The following is a 17,573-nucleotide window of genomic DNA, read 5'->3' as shown; positions in this document are numbered from 1 at the left end:
AGAGCTTTACAAGTCAAACCTAACTAAAACTTCAAACCAATACATCCTGCCCCTATTTGCAATTAAGCAAAAAGGTAGGACCCCAGTGTCAATCCCCATGCATAAAGTATAGGTACTGTCATGAATCATTTACAGCTACAACAATGATTATTTAACTTGGTGGTGGCGTTGTTAGGTACCTATTTAAGTCTCCCAAAGCCAAGTCAAAATACCCAATGTGTGTGGATTCAGAAGAAGCAGACATTCTAAACCAAGATTGGCCTGGAGGTCTACTCTATGCCATTCCTCTCTTTTATCTGGTGACAAAGATCCTCAAGAAGGCAGGAGAATGGTATTGGTTCCTAGAGCAGAGCTAGTCACAACATCCATGGAAAAATATTGCTCACCATCAAATCATGTACCAGGGACCAATTTTTAACCAGCAGCTGCACATCTTCTGGCCAAAAAGCTGGTTTTGGTCTTGACTAACACTGTCACTCTCGCTTCTCACTTCTCACAGTGAGAGCTGGACCATAAAGAAGGCTGATCGCCGAAAGATTGATGCTTTTGATTTATGGTCTGGAGAAGACTCTTGAGAGTCCCATGGACTGCAAGAAGATCAAACCTATCTATTCGTAAGGAAGTCAGCCCTGAGTGCTCACTGGAAGGACAGATCCTGAAGCTGAGACTCCAATACTTTGGCCACCTCATGAGAAGAGAAGACTCCCTGGAAAAGACCCTGATGTTGGGAAAGATGGAGGGCACAAGGAGAAGGGGACGACAGAGGACGAGATGGTTGGATAATGTTATTGAAGCTACCAGCATGAGTTTGGCCAAACTGCGGGAGGCAGTGGAAGACAGGAGTGCCTGGCGTGCTCTGGTCCATGGGGTCACGAAGAGTCAGACACGACTAAACAACAGCAACAACACTGTCACTAGGCAGGGACGGCTAATCTGTAGCTGTCCTGATGTTACTGGATTACAGCTGCCACCATCTGACTATTGGCAATGCTGGCTGGGGCTGATGACAGTTGTATCATCATCATCACCACCACCACCATTATTGACAGGATAAAATCAGAATATAAAACCACCACATACATAAGTTGTAGGGCCACTCTTCCTCTAAGGCTTTGCCAAATATCTTAACCCAGGAAAAGACATGCCCAGAAACCAATACTGAATCTTGGGTCAGCCTCCCAGTGTCAGAGCAAGATATTCCAGAGTTTTGTACAATATCCAGCAACAATGTTGTTGAGAGTATTTAGCCCATCTTTGGCTGTCCCAGAGGTAGGTGGCTCTAGCAAAGAAGCCCAAACATTTATATGACAGAAAACCTCAGTGCAGGTAAAAAGGCCCTGAAGCCTTGGGGGGGGGGGTGCTGCTGCTTCCACATGCTTATCACAAGCACCCTTAAGCCTTCACCTCCAGCAGGTATTATTGTCATGAAAAAATGATTCGCCGCAGGTATGTGCACCAGAAATGTACTGAATTCGTGGTGGTCTTTTGTAGGGAAGAGAACTTGAATGTACAATGAATTGGACTGGCATGGGCGGACTGGTCCGTTCTGACCCCTTTGGCAGAGAAGATGTGGTCATTGCTCCTTTCTGAGAATGGGAGGGAAACTGTGAGGTGGACACAACTTTAGCCAAGGGCTGTGAGAAAAAGCTCTCTAGGGAAGAGCTTGTTCAATGAAGTCTCTGGTTGTTCTGCCTCTTCCCCTGGAGACACCCCCTTTCTCCCTTAAGGGTACCAAGTGAAACCAGCAATTTAATAGAAAAGGTTTCTGTAACTGGGCTAGTCCATGCAGGTATGGAAAGGAAAGTAGAGGAGAGAGACAGAGTGAGAGAAAGAGCACAAAATAGCACAAGCAAAACCCTGCTTCCCTGTTAGTGGCAGGAAGGTAAGGAGCCTCTCAGCAACCTGTCTCTGCCTCCTTAATGATGGAAGAGGGAAGCCCAAAGGATGGAGAATGTCCCACAGTCTCTCAGATAACAGTCATTCCAGTACCTTGCGACTAACAGGCAAAGCCAGGCTTTACCCAAAATATATAAAGCTGTAAGAAAATGTTCGAGCTGTTGGAGAAGGTTCATAGTATTTTAAAATGAAATACATGTGGGGTGGAATCCAATTGTTGCTTTGGAAATCTGAGTCCCTGAATTAAATTAGAAAACGCACTGCTGTAACCAAAATTAATTTTGATAGCATTTATCAACTTACTCCAGGAGTTATGGCTAAGGATGAACTCTTTAGAAGCTATTGAAAAGTAACTATAGTAGGAAGCTGTTAGTCTCTGATCTTGCTTAGGTCACCACTAATAACCAGTAATTTAGGACTCCATGTGAAATATACATACATTTCAATATTTATCTTGCACCAGATTCATTTATTCAGGTAAAAAACCCTCACTCACTTGGTTCCTTTATATGTATTGTACATTACCCTGAGAAGTGGAATAATTTATTCACTTCTTAATTGCTAAAAGTCAGAATATACTGAAGATTAGCAAAACAAACAATGTTTAATCTTTGAACTTTACACTACAGGAAGCCATTCTGAATACTGGCTTGTCATAGGGAAATCGGATTAAAATTGTTCAGTTTTCCTACTCTTTCAATCCACCTACTCTGAACAGAAAGATACTGCTCTACAGGAATAGATTTTATTTCCTTTAATGGAAAAACCTTAATTACAAATCCAACTAAAACATACTTCCTCCATAAATCCATTACTGCAAGAGACACGCTGGGGATTTTTAAAAAATCCTTAATTTGTCATTTAGACCTACTGTTATCTCATTTGTACAGAATTCCAAATACTTTAGCATAAAAGCGGCTTTCCAAAACATTAATAATGTTTATGAATCCCTCAGTTCTTATCTACAATTTGGCAGGACGGTTATACTTCTTGTATTCAAAACAGATTTCTTTCTTTTTTTTAATTCAGAGGTCTAATAAATAGATTTCAAAACAAGTATTACAAGTTTTTCATTTCAGAACATTGTTCAACCACTTCATAACTCTTTTATGGATTTTACATTACTAAAAGGTAAGATCATGGAAAGGTATGTGTCACAGAAAACTCTTTGAAACTTTCTACTGAAATTAACTATTTCATTTAAACAGAACAATGTAAATAAGGATGTTGTGGTGTGATGATGTGATAAAGGATGTGGTGCTATTCATTTACTGTCCAAGTTAGTCTATATGGAATGAAATCTTAAAGTGCAAATCCAGTCAAAAGAGCCAACATCTAACTTCAGATATTCCTATCTTAATGGCAGCAAGTTATACAGCTGAAGATTAGGACAGAAGCATTTTCCTGTGAAATATTGACCATATAACTTCTAATAGTACATTTTAAAAAGTTATAATCCATGCTACACAGGTTAGAAAAACAGCTGCAGTCAAGTTAATAGGTCTTGAATAATTTCTACGTACAGGCAATTGGTAGTATTTTATCCCATTATTATCAGAAAAGAGTGGATAAAATTATTATTTATTGCATATATAACACATTGAAGGTTCCCAGGCAATACACAAACAATTCATTAAAATATAACACAGCAGTGCCACATAAAAACCATGAAAGCATAATAAAACAGCAATTCAGCAGCAGAAGACGCCAACTCTCAAAAGTCAGCCATGTCCACAGGCCTGAAGGAAGAAATACATCCGTACTTGAAGTCTAAAAGCAGGTCATGTGGGGGACATGCCTCACACATGCTCACACATAAATATAAAAAGTAGCAGTGTGAAGCATTTGTTTCTGATCCCAAGATGATAGTCTGTCCCCACTTAAGGCTGTAGAAATGATGATGATGATGCAATGGAAAACTGGCCTTCACCAGATGAGGTGGAAAGAGACACTCACTTCAAGTAGCATCATAAAAGGCCATTTAGGACTTCTAAAAGGTTAAGAACCAGCATTTAAAACTGAGCTTGGAAAATAATTAGCAACCTTTAAAACTGGTGGTGCATTCTTGGCGGTTGATACCAACAACAACAACAACAAAAATTCATACTTAGCTCAAATAACGTTCCCCCCCCCCCACTAGAGCAGATATAGCATGTACAAAATTGAAACTCAACTCATCACCTGACTGATTTGCGTAGCTAATTAAGATGTGGTCAAACTCTGCATCAACCGATTAAGTATCTTTTTAGTGGCAATTAAGAAAGAATGATTTTTTTCATTAACAAGAACAAGCACATAGCGGGCTTCAGTGGAAATGTAAAAGATCTTATAGCAATGGGGTTTATAAATCCGAACCATTAGGTTAATGGCTAAATGGTTTTCCTCTCTCTCCTTTAATTCACTGTTAATGAAACTTGGTACTTCTGACTATGGGTTCAATAGGGGTTTCCCCCCTCAGTTTTGACCACGAGTTTAGTATAAAATGAGCTCTGCTTCTGATTACGTTTCTCTTAGTGGATTAGTGAACTAGACTTTTGAGACCCTTTTAAAGTGCTACAATTACTTTATTTTTAAGAACACACATGGGTGATTACACACAAATTGCAGAATGACTCATTGAACTTGAAACACAACAGAAAAGCAACAATGTAGATTGCAGGGTGGTAGCGTTGCAGTTTACTGTTAGAACTTTGCTAAACATCTTTGCCAAGTCTGAGTTACTTAATAAATTCAACACAGCAGAAATCATAAAGCGATACATTAGTGAGTTTCTCCTCCTCCCAACTTCTTTTGGCTATTGGTGTCACATTCTTCTCTCAAACATTTGTCCACACAATACAGTAGCCAACAAACCTGATATAGGGCTGTTAAAGTCAGACAGCAAGGCACCACACAATGACCTTTAGAAAGAATGATACTAACAGGTGGCGGGTGCTTAATAATTGTATTATGCTTTAACAATGAGGGCAGCGCACTATCTTCTTATCTGCACCAGGTACCTTAATACACATCACCCCAAAAGGAAGAAAGCAGAGCTACGAATAGCCTAATTGCCACACCCATCAAATTTATACTTCATGCATTCCTCCACTTCAAAAACTCATAGCTTCAAGTGCTGTCAGTTAATCTGAAACAGGGAAGTTCTTTAACGCAAGAAAAGGACTAAATGTATATCCGAAACATATTATTAAAATCCTGAATGGAGGGAGGGAATCCCAAAAATCCCAAGTGATTGAATTAATTGCCCTTACTAATTAGATTTCCTACATCAGGCAGCTCAAGTTACAGTTTTCATTAACCTTTAACCCTGAAGCAAGTCAGTGTTTTGACAGCTGAAGAGCAGTGCAATCTTTTCCTCTCAAGCAGGCTTTGACCGTGACAGAGGAATTTTTTTTTGGGGGGGGGGAGGTGTCACACCCAGACAAAAGTAGCCACTCAAGCAGCACATGATTGCTTTTTCCACAGACAATCCTGACTGGTTGCAAAATGGCAGACACCACCACTGTCCCTAGTCACCACCATCTCAGCTGTAGAGAGACCTATGCAAAAGGGAATTTCTGGTCCGAGCGACATGCCATTAGTATATAAGCACCCACTGCAAAGGGCCAAGCAGCAGATCAGTTTCCTGTCAGCTGCAGAAAGTGCTGACACTTAAGCTGTTTAAAGGCTTCTCATTCTTGATTTGACAAACAAAAAGGCAGGTTCAAGGACACATTGGCTTGTGAACTAGGCTACCATGTATGGTGTGTGTGTGGCCATACAGTCACCTCAGTTCAAGGCACCAATAAATGAAATTATCCAGAGAAGATACGCTCACAACAAGGTCCAATTTAAGTCTTGTAGCAAACAAACAACAAGCACAAGAAAGTCCTCAAAATGTTCATAATTTCTGTTCTTTGTTTTGTTTACACAGCCAGGTACCTGATCAAAGGCATTACACCATTAAAACAGTACCAATAGAACCCATATGAGAGTAAGATTCCTCTTGAATGGCTGGTAGGCTGTTTGACAGATAAGTGTTAAGCGCAGAAGGAAGTGTACTGACCATGACACCAGCATCAGTTTAACGCCAATCACTTGAACTCAAGCGAGAGAAGCTACATAACGGGGGAGGAAATGAGAATGCAACTGTCTCAGGGTTCAGGGGAGCAAAAAACTGTCACCCCCTCCCACTCCCCAATTGCTTGCTTGCCTGCTTCATTGTCCATCTGGCCTTGCCACTGCCACCACACCACTTCTTACACACCCACCTCACAAGGCTCTCCACCAGCCACTGCATGGCCTCCTGCCTCACTCTAGGAAAGGCCAAGGGGTTCCTGTCTCAAAGTGAGGCATTCTGGGTAATGTAGTCAGGGAAGTGCTGTACCCCACGAATGATCAGAGTTCTAGCTCATGAGGACAGCTTGGGCAAGTTGACAGGCTCTCCCACACCAGACATGCCCTCAGTGTAAAAACAGCATTGAAAGGGGCCAGTGTAAGGTTAACTTACGTGGTCCCGCTCTCCTCCATCATACAATCCTGTGCACGCTTATTAACCTGTGTCATTGGACACACTATATCTATGAAGAAGAAGAAGATGATTTATATCCCACCCTTCCTTCCAAAGAAGCCAAGGGTGGCAAACACACACACAAATGAGGAAACAATTAAAACATCAAAAAACAAAACATATTTTAGGACACCAGCTTCACATGAGATTATGCCACTGGAGAAGAGTCATCCATTGGAAAAGATGAATGAATAATTTAAGTGGAAAACTTCAGCATCCACATTTGATCCTTGTTTCAGGAGAGAAAATTAGTGAAGGGGTGAACCTGAAGGGGGGGAAAGTTTTCAGCACACAACGTAAATTAGCACAACCCAGAAGCCACCTATTCTGCATATTCAAGTGTACAATTTACAGTTCTACAATGGTCTGCCTGTTGTTCAAGCATCTTACTTTGAATTCTTAAGACGGGGAAATGACTGTGGCAACAATTTCTGCAACTGAATCCATTCAATGTGTGTTCATGCTGAGAACTCTTCTTTTTACTCGGATCCAACACAAGTGAATTTTCTTTTTGTGCAATCCATGGATCATATGCAGGTGTGAAGGGCACTCCCCAGCCAAATGCACACGGCAGAAAGGTAATTCTTCATTGTTAAGCTGACACAATTATTTCTACATTTCCGAGTGCCCATGCACACCGGTCTAGCATCTAGGCTGCTATACCCAGTTCTATGGAGCAGTTGCAGCAACAAGAGGCCACTCCCCCTCCACCAGGTATGTACCTCCTCCTGATGGGATGCATGCAGAAACTACGCTTGCATGGAAGCTTCCTCTGCTCTTCGCTCTTCAATCTCCTTCTGGTTCTGGGAGATAGTGGGGCAGGAGAGGGTGGAAGGCCCTTCACTTGCCAAACCTGCGTCTTCCTCTGATCCTTCCTGTGCTCCACCCTCCAGCTCTGAAGTTTCCCCTGCCTCTGACTGGCCTCCTGGCTGGCACAGGTCCCCATAAACCACTGGCCCTCTTTGCCAAGTCAGACTCTAGCCCTGCTTCTCCCGATGCACAGTTGTCAGCATCCTGCCAGTACCTGATTGCAGGTGAATACAAAATCTTATTTAAACCAAGAGGGTAGGCGGAATGCCACAATGCTAAAGTGTATTTTCCAGAATACACATATCCTTTTCATTTTATCTGAAATGGCCTTGAATACTAGATTGACTGGTAGTACCTTTATAGGTTTCTAGTGCCATTCTAAACAAGCGATCAAAAGCAAAAATTAAATTCACAAGGTGCTGTATCCTCATAGCCTGATAATTAGTTATTTCATCTAGTGATAAAGCACAAAGAAGACCCTCTCCTGCTGATTGCAGGATGCATGCAGGACCATATTGGCGGAGGCAATCCTTAGCATATTGTGCTCTTCAACTTTAACTGCACATTTTGAATTGGAAGCCAATGAACCTGGTATAAAAGCAGAAGTACATGACTCAGCCCTCTGTCTCCTCATCCTCAGGCAAAGAGTTCATGAAGTTAGAAAATATATCTGACTGGGAGGAGAATGTAGCTTATGAGTCAGCTGTTGACAGGCACGCCCTCTCAGAAGCTGTAGCATCACAGGAGTCTGTGATGCCAGCACCTCTCTGGCCTCAAAAGGTTGCATTACTGTCATTAGACTCAAAGGACTCCAGCTGAGAGGCCATAATAGAACCATGGCCTCCCCTGCACCACTGGACTCCACAGCTCCAAAAACAGGCTGGCCCCTTTAAGAGTTGAGGCTTCCCTCATCAGGAGTGGGGAAAGGAAGGCTCAGGCTGGGTGTTGGAGCACTGAATAGTTCCAAGTGGCATGTAGCCTTCCCAAACGCCACTTGGAACTATTCAGCATAGCTTGTTTGCCTTTCGGACTTTACTTCTGCTTTGTCTGAACTTGCCTCACTGGAACCTGACCTTTGTTTGACTTCCTGGATCTGGAACTGGAGCTTCCTGGATCTGGAACTAGTTCTAGTGCAGGGGTCTGCAACCTTTAAGACAAAAAGAGCCACTTGGACCCGTTTCCGAAGAAAAAACAACTGGGAGCCGCAAAACCATTGCGACATTTAAAACAAATATATCTCCGGAGCCACGATCTGACAGCGGGCGGGAAGGTGACGTCGGGACGGTGCGTGACTAACGCACGCACCGCCCCCATGCGACGTCACAGCCAGTACAGCGCCCGCCACAGTGAGGAGTGTCGGGGCACACAATGCGCCTCCTCCCCTTGCTAGTATCCGCCCCGGAGCCGCAGCAAAGATGTAAAAGAGCCACATGCGGCTCCAGAGCCGCGGGTTGCAGACCCCTGTTCTAGTGGAATGTGATCCGTTGGCCCTGGACTCTGTGCCCAGCCGAGGACCCTAGTTCAGCTAGAGCCCCATCCCCAAGCTGGCACCACTGCCTGAGACAGAACCAGTCTGGGAGAGAGTCAAGTTCAAATCCCTCATTCAGCCATGAAGCTTATTAGTTGACCTTGGACCAGCCACGTTTTCTCAGCTAGACCTGCAGATGAAAACTGAATTTGATATTTGGAAGCAGTCGGTGGAGACTCAAATCATGCTGCCTCTTTGGTCCATCACTCTAACCTGAAGACCCTCTGCTCTCATATCTCTAAACACACGGAGATAAATGAAAGTTTGCTTCGTTTCATACAAACTGTAGTTAAAACTAGCATGATGTGTCGTTTTTACACCATTATATAAACACACTCAAGGAACAAGTTGTTAGAATTTCAGCTTGTTCACTCTGCTTCTCGCTACATGCAACTATTACCAACTCTGAAACACTCGTCACAACAAAGCAACTAATGATAAAAAATGAAAAGGGAAAATAACCAGAGAAGGATTAACACCCTAGCTCAAAATTCAAATAAAGAAAACTTCTGCTTTTTATCACTCAAAAGTTCTGCATAGAATTCACTTAGTACTTGCAGATCATTTTAAAAGGAGTTTTGAAGATGCTTTCACATGCTCTAAAGACCGACATGAAAAGTGATACTATTCAACAGAGGACGCTTATTGTGGCTACAAAGAAATACAATACTCATAGCAGAATTCCTCAGATGCCTCCTACAAAAACACATTAACAAGACTAATGGGTCACATCCCTCTTTGTCAAGCTATACATGAAACTGCAACATCAATAAGCCTCAAATAAAATATATAAATGCATATAATGCTTGTGTACATTTTCTTTGCAATACATGAAATGAAGGGCCACTACCTAGAACTTTATAATGATAGTATTCATTTCATTTTAATGGTAACTTTTTTAGGCAGGCTCGCTTCTCATCCTAAGTCATGGATGACAGCTTCTGTGAATGACTAGATTGCTCCCTCTTCACTTCTCCACTAGTGTGAACAACAACCCCAGTCCTTGGCTTAAGAGCATGGTTTGTTTGGAGTAAAATAAACCACGCTCTCTGGTTAAGAATGAATGCTCAGGGAAGGATAGTGGCTCATTTCCTTCTAGGAGAGCAGTGAAAGAGCCATTAACCATGACTTACAACGATGTGTGAACAAGGCCACTGAACAAGTAGAATGAGCATTTTGCAGAGTTCTGCTGTTTGCGAATTCCACCATGCTCCCTTATTTTTCCATTTTCATGTCTCTCATTTCTATTCATTCTTTTATTTATATTTTATACATTTTTTTACATTTTATGCATTCTTTATTCACACTTAATTTAGAATGATTTGCCAAACGTCATATCTATTGTGTGAACGTCGTAGCCAAGTGGTGATCTGGGCTTTTCACATCCCGTCCCAAAATTCTAGCCATTCTATCACAACCGATCTTAAAGTAACTGGAAATGAGAGAGCACCGTGGTAAACTTTGATCTAGGCCATTTATTCAATAGCATGGAAGAAATGACTTTCATGCCAACAACTGGTATATAACATAGAGATATGTGCACAAAGACATGCTAAGGTTACTTTGATCATTTCAACATTCCAGGACCAGTATGTCATTGTTACACTGCAGCCATCAACATTGCTGTCATTCCCGAGCAAAGAATTTATTAGCATACTAAACTTCTGTTCCCCATGTGCAGATTTTCCTCTTGAACTGTGGTGACAGGCAAAATGCTTGAAATAAACACAAATACAGCAATGTTGCATTCATTTAGGCTGCACAGGTGTGCAGTCATAGGATGTATGTGCAAAATATGAAAAACCATCAAAAGGCCCATGGCTTTCTGCAGAACTGAAAAATTGTTAACCTAGGAGAAACACAAACTACCACACTGGCCATAAGCATGTAATAGGCTACATAAAGCCTCAGGGGAATGAATGAATATTGGGATGCAATAGCTAAAACTTGTTGTAGCTTGTTCATAAAAAGCCGTTTGGTTTTAGCCAATATACTTTTCTTAAAAATCACTGCCTCATCCTCATGTTGTAAGTGCACTACATTCCCCCCTGAAGGGTTTAGAAATTAGTGCTGCAGTTAACACTGGAGTAGCTAGTCACAATAAAAATTCAGCGACCAGACACTGCTCTGTGCTACAGGAAGAGACTTGGAATTCAAGTGGAATTTCTCTGATCCATCAAAAACATGAAATTGTATACCACAAGACATAATTTAGTGCTGCAAGCTCATGAAAATTGTAACCTTTAAGTGCACATAAAACCAGTACAGATAAGATGAAATTCCAACAGCATTATACCATTTCTTTTACACGTTTCATCCACGGCTCAACTCCATCACCACAACTCTTGTTAAAAATAATAATTGTAATTAATTGTGTTGTGTAGTGCTGGGCATTTGAGTCCCATTGGGACTAGGAACTTGTTCAACAATTATTGCCCACTGCGAGCAGAACCAGGAGCTGGCAGAATTCCCAGCCTCAGGATCTTAGCAGCTGCTGCTTCTACTCTTGGTTGTTTCCCTTTATTCTGCCTGTGTCCTCTTCACCCCATAAAATTCCCACAGCCAGAATGAATTGCTTTAAGCAGCCAAGAGGTACTGTATCATCTATTGCTCTCCATGGTCTCCTTACTACATATGCTCCCAAACAGGTAGCAGCAAACATACCTTTAAGGTAGTGTACAAACCAACTGTTACCACAATAGTGGGAAACCAACAGTAACTGTAGCCGGAGAGAAAGAGCCAATGTTTGCCAGCAGCTGTCAAATACCATTTTCCCAGTAAGACAACAAACTGAAGTGAAAATCTGCAGTCTTTTTAACCATCATAAAACATGGACATGGACGTTATGATTTGTCCTTTTACAAAATATGTACAAGCTCTTATATGAATCTGTTGAACGTAATGCTGGATCCCAGAAAATCTTAGAAGTAGATTCCAGGAATTTGAAATTATTTCTAGTCCTTCCTTACATAAACATTTTTTTTAAAGAGATGGTACGGAAAATGTAACTCTGTTCCTCTTGCTCCTCACCCATCCATTCCAAACAAAAGAAGACGTGTGTGTGTGTGTGTGTGTGTGTGTGTGCTGTTGTTGTTTGCTTCTAGCTGAAATGCTTTATCAAAAACTTTAGCTCTGAAGAAGTAACGAGTAATTGAAGAATTCACACATTAAAAGCCTAATCTCCAAACAAGAACCCCTGCAGCCAAATGGCAGGCCTCACTAGAAGCAAAATATTCCCAAACTGTATGGCATTGGGTCAGAAGCATCACATCATATGACATAAATAAATGAAATACAAAGCACAGAGCCCTTACATCAAGTTCTATGAACTACAGACTATTAATAAACTATTTGTACCAACTGTTCTCAATATATGTGTGTGTGAGAGAGAGAGAAACGACAGAACAGATGGACACAAAATATAGGACTTCACTTAGCAGAGAAAAGGCCAGGGACAAATACCAAGTTAGTACTGATACTTGATAAATGTGATAATCTACTATCATGCATACCTTACATGCTCCCCCAGTAAATGAAGTTGCCTGTCTTGGCAAAGAGTCATTTCCTCATTATGAAGATGGGACAATGCAGCACTGCAAGTTCATTTCACAAACAAGCATGCCAAATATGTTCTTCCAGGACCTAGGAAAACACTCTGGGCTTGGATAGCAAATGCTTAAAAAAAAGAAGATGACGGCACTGGTAGCCACAACAAAATGACTGTTGTGCTTTAATTTAAAGCTTAGCTCAATTTAAAAAAAATTCAATATTGTGGACACTGGTTTAAAGAAAAAGAGCTGAACAGTGAAAAAATGGACATAAGTGTTAAGAGGTGTAAGATTAGAACATATTACCAGAGCAAATAAATTTCTAGAACAATACAAAGACAATGCTCACAGCTAGGAAAAAAACGTCACTAAAGTTACTCTGGTGCTTTTAGAGGGACATTATTTTTAGCCCAGTCCTGTTGCATCATATAAAGCAGAAATAGAGAAACATTTTTTTTCTATGAAGGATCATTGACCCTGAGCCACAGGCCTTCCTGTCCTTCTATCTGGGTTACAACCACCCACTCCCCTCCAGGCCCACACCCCAGTAAGAATTAGGTTCCATGGTCATTTTTGGTCCTCTACCCATCCCCTGCTCCTGTCCACATGATTCTGAGCAGCCTGCCTGCCTGCCTGCCTGCCTGCTTTACTTCTTCTGAGCCCATGAACCTCTCTGTGGGACCTACAGAGTCAGCTACAGCAGGAGGGCAAAGCAAAAAAGTGCTGGCTGGGGAAAAGAGACCGCATCCATCATTTTGGTTTACCCACCTTCTTGCCTGCCCGGTTAACCTGGTAGCCAGTAGTGTGGGAGAGGGGGAAGCAGCCTGGGGAGGAAAAGGGCTCCCCAACCCAATAGCAAAGCATTTTTGTTGCAATCTCATAATTACTTACAATTACATAATTAGAATTACTTGCTTCCAGGTAATATAGTAAAGAGTACAGGGCTGTTAAAATGCTGAATGTAAGGGTTTGTACCCAAATTTCCCCTGAACAGAGTTGCACTCAGGAAATGCTCCCACTGGTGGAAGCAGGGTGGCATTAGCCAATATCCCATTCCCACAGCAGCCATCTAATTGCCCTCAAAATCTGGTCCAGAGGATTGGGGGACACTGCAGCACAATGGAGAAGGATGCTGGGGGGAGTGCAGGAATCAGGAAAAAAATGCTTCCATCTCTACCTACAGTGGGAGCCTCTGCTGGACCAGAGTATGTTTGCAGGATAGCAGGTCTGTATCCAACCCAGTGTATGGAAATGAATACTATGCCCGTCCGTATTAAAGACCTTTCTCCTCTGATACAATGTATGCCAACATATGGATACTCATACATTAATAGTACAGTGGTACCTCGGATTACATACGCTTCAGGTTACAGACTCCGCTAACGCAGGAATAGTACCTCAGGTTAAGAACTTTGCTTCAGGATGAGAACAGAAATTGTGCTCCGGCGGCGCAGCGGCAGCGGGAGGCCCCATTGGCTGAAGTGGTGCTTCAGATTAAGAACAGTTTCAGGTGAAGAAGGACCTACGGAACGAATTAAGTACTTAACCCGAGGTACCACTGTACAGTTGTACCTTGGAAGTCGAAGAGAATCTGTTCCAGGAGTCTGTTGGACTTCCAAAACATTCGGAAACCCCAGTGTGGCTTCTGATTGGCCACAGGAAGCTACTGTGGCCAATCGGAAGCCACAGAAGACCCATCGGACGTTCGTCTTCCAAAAATAGTTCGCAAACCGAAACAGTCACTTCCGGGTTTGTGGCATTTGGGAGCCAAAACGTTCAACTTGCAAGGTGTTCAGGATCCAAAGCACTTCTGTACTATGAAGTGGAAGTGGAAACTTGGTTCTTGGTCCTTGTTTGTATTCAGATACCGTATTGTGTGTATCACACATTAAAAAAAAAAAAGCCATGCAAGGAAAGTAGTAATGAAAAGATGGAGTTGATTAGACCAGATAACAAATTATTGCAGTCTTCCTAGAAGTGAGTTGTATTTAAGTAACTAAAGCAGTTTTTAAAATTATTGCTCTGTCATCCTGACTCAGTGCCAGCAGTAGCTGCTTCACAAGACCTGTCAAACACTGTTATTCTAAAGGGGCTTTTAGTGTAGCTTAAAAAAAACAAAACAATGAGAATTGAAACAGAATATTTACAAGCGTTCTTCACCCTGATCTGATTTTCTTCCTAGCTTAAAGAAAAAAATACTTTGGGTTTTAACAAACAAAAAGTGACTTTGCAACTTAACTATAAAACAATACTTTAAACAGTAGAAGAGAAACAAAAGCCCGCCCACCCACCAAAAAAATTCCACCCCCCAACTTGTCATGGATGCAGAGAAGTGGTGGAGGGCACCAGCTGGGGAACCCCAAGGGAAGAAGGCTCAGGATCAGGAGATTGGTGGTGGGACGACGGTGAATGGTCAGAGGGAAAAGAAAGAGCAGACTGGAAGGAGGTGGTGTCGGACGCGGTGGATGTCGGAAGAGGTAACAGGTTGGGTGAACAGGAAGAGGCTGTGGCAGAGGGTTGTTCAGACTCTGAGGCAGTAGCAGAGGCTGGAGCGGAGTGGGGTCAGGAGAGAGAGAAGAAGGCTGTTGAAGAAGCCAGGAGTCTCCCTCTCATACTGCAACCAACTCCCCTTTCCCCTGTTCTCCTAGAACACACAGATAAATGAAGAGGGCAGAGCATCTGTGACTGCTTGGGAAAGATCCTGGAGAGGAGGAGACTTAGGAAGCGGTGGGGAGGTGAGGACTTTCAGTCCTCACAATTGCCTTGTTGGAGCAAGACGTACTGGGAAGAGTTGCTGGGATCACTAGGTCTGCACTGTTTTGATTTCTTGAATAAAGAGTTAACTTCACGGACACCTTGGTTGTTGTTTTTTATTGCTGACCTACATTTGACTCCAGCTCCTTAGAGAAGAAGAGTTTGGATTTGATATCCTGCTTTATCACTACCCGAAGGAGTCTCAAAGCGGCTAACATTCTCCTTTCCCTTCCTCCCCCACAACAAACACACTGTGAGGTGAGTGGGGCTGAGAGACTTCAGAGAAGTGTGACTCACCCAAGGTCACCCAGCAGCTGCATGTGGAGGAGTGGAGACGCGAACCCAGTTCACCAGATTACGACTCTACCGCTCTTAACCACTACACCACACTTACAAATACCTACCAATCTGTTTTGATTCAGGACAAAGGAATGAAAATCATAAGCTGCCTTCTGTTATTGTTTTTGCTATAGGGATCAGGGGATCCATGGACAGGTTATCTCTGCCTACTTCAAAGCCTGAAGTCAATACACTAGGATGCTGGATATGTACAAATGAGGTTCCAGAAGATAGGAATTTGTGGTGGCCACTATAATTTGTTATATAAGGTAAGGTTAAAAAGATGGAAAGAACAAATACTGCAAGCAGCAGTATAGTGTAATGAATCGAAGAAATAAGATTCAGTTACCAGGAGTCAATCATTCTTGGCTTATCCCAAAACTCGCTGGCTGGTGCTCAATTTACATGACACTAAATAATCCATAATGACTGTTTGTAGCAACTATAACAAAATTCAATGTCTATTCAAGCTAAAAGAAATCATGCCACAACAGTGAACAACATTCAACTCAGCAGCTTCATGCTGTATCTATTTCCTAAACATATTTTCCTTAAGTGTGGTAACAGAACAAACAAGATTATTGACCCACAGGTTTCTCTCCACTTTTAACATCTGGTTTTGCCTATTCATTAACCAGTTTCAACTATATAAATCACAGAAGGTCACTGTAATGGCATACATCACTTGGGTAGGATAAACAGATAAAATGAGCCAAAGTTCCCTACGTCAACCACTGTTGCCAGAGAAAATATGAAGACAAAACTGGAAGTGGGATTTGTTGCCTTATTAGGACAGTCTCTCTAGCTAGCACACCTTTAGCCAAGCAAAGCACTGTCTCCAAGATGGGAAGTATATCACTGAGTGGTTTCAAGTAATAACTGCAGGCGATGCGAAGGGCTGCACCTCTCCTAAGAAGCTCCCGAGAAGCACTTGGACTGCATCAGTTCGTTTCTTCACTTCAGTGTAATGGCAGTGTAATGTAGGTTTTCAAAATCTCTGCTGTGAGCCCTTCAAGTGTTCAGTCTGTGTTGAAGGAACTGGTTGCATTGCAAATGAACTGCAGGGGTTTGCTGTAAAAGTAATGGGACTGTGTAGTGTGCTTTGGTGGGGTGAAGCAGATGTGCACATCCTTGTTTCAATATGCAGTGACTGCCGCAAGGATACTTCTGGCCCAAAGATGGAAACAGGAAGAAATTCCAACAGTGGAAGAATGGAGAAGGAAATTGACCGAATATGCAGAATTGGACAAATTGACTGGGAAGATTCGATATCAGAAAGACCAAAAGTTTTATCGAGGACTGGGGGAAATTTACAGAATATCTGAAAAATATATGTGATGCACAGACAACGCTTGTTGGTTTTGAAGAGACTCTGTGAAATAGTAAGAAATACTGCAAAAAAGAGAGTAAGAGGAAAAGGAGTGGGGAAAGGCAATATCATGTTTAGAAATGCGTCAATAAATAGAAATTTTTCGAAAGATTGACAGAGAAACTGAGGGAAGTCAAAAATTGAAGCATGAGTGTAAAATAATTTGTTGACTGTATAAAACTTGTTTGGAAAATGAATAAAAATTATTTTAAAAAAAGAAGCAGCAGATGTGCACATCCACCTCTGTGTGTCCAACAGGCAACACAAATATGACAGCTAGAAAAAAATCAGGAAGCTAATTCCTGGTGAGACCACTGCAAATCTAGCCACTCCCAGCTGCCAGAATCTAGCACTCAATCTAGAATCAACCAGTTATTTCAGGCTGTAGGTTAGGGGTACAAAAATTTTATCCACATGGAAAAATAGATGTTGTGGAGACAGTTATGAAGAAACCCTTCTCAGAAGCCATATTCTTGTGTTACCCTAATCTTATGCACTGCTAGTTTACCAGTTTTCTCCTATTGGATTGAACTGCACAAAACCCATATTCTCAGTGAAGCTCTAATAATATAGGAAATTTTGTAAATCTCTAAAGTCATATCAAATTATACATAATTAGAATTCACATTTAGTGACCAGGAATGGCTTAATTTTTTTAAGAAACACAAGATATATATCGCCATCTAGTGAAGAATCTGCATAATTACCACTCTACAACTATATACAGTAATGCCAACTGTACAACGAATACAACAGAATGCTTTCTTCTGCTTGAGATTT

The 17,573-nt window shown here is 41.9% G+C and overlaps 1 protein-coding gene across 1 annotated transcript in view; it reads right to left on the bottom strand.

Annotated features, from left to right (window-relative positions):
* POLA1 (DNA polymerase alpha 1, catalytic subunit) overlaps window positions 1–17,573 on the bottom strand; it is a 180,590-nt gene that overhangs the window by 123,132 nt on the left and 39,885 nt on the right. The gene's annotated exons all lie outside the window — the stretch shown is intronic.

The sequence above is a fragment of the Podarcis liolepis genome (genome assembly GCF_965112155.1).
Source record: "Podarcis liolepis genome assembly, chromosome: 4".
NCBI classification, from domain to species: Eukaryota; Metazoa; Chordata; class Lepidosauria; order Squamata; family Lacertidae; genus Podarcis; species Podarcis liolepis.
The sequence above is the reverse complement of the archived record's forward strand: the minus strand, read 5'-3'. Positions and strand labels throughout refer to the sequence as shown.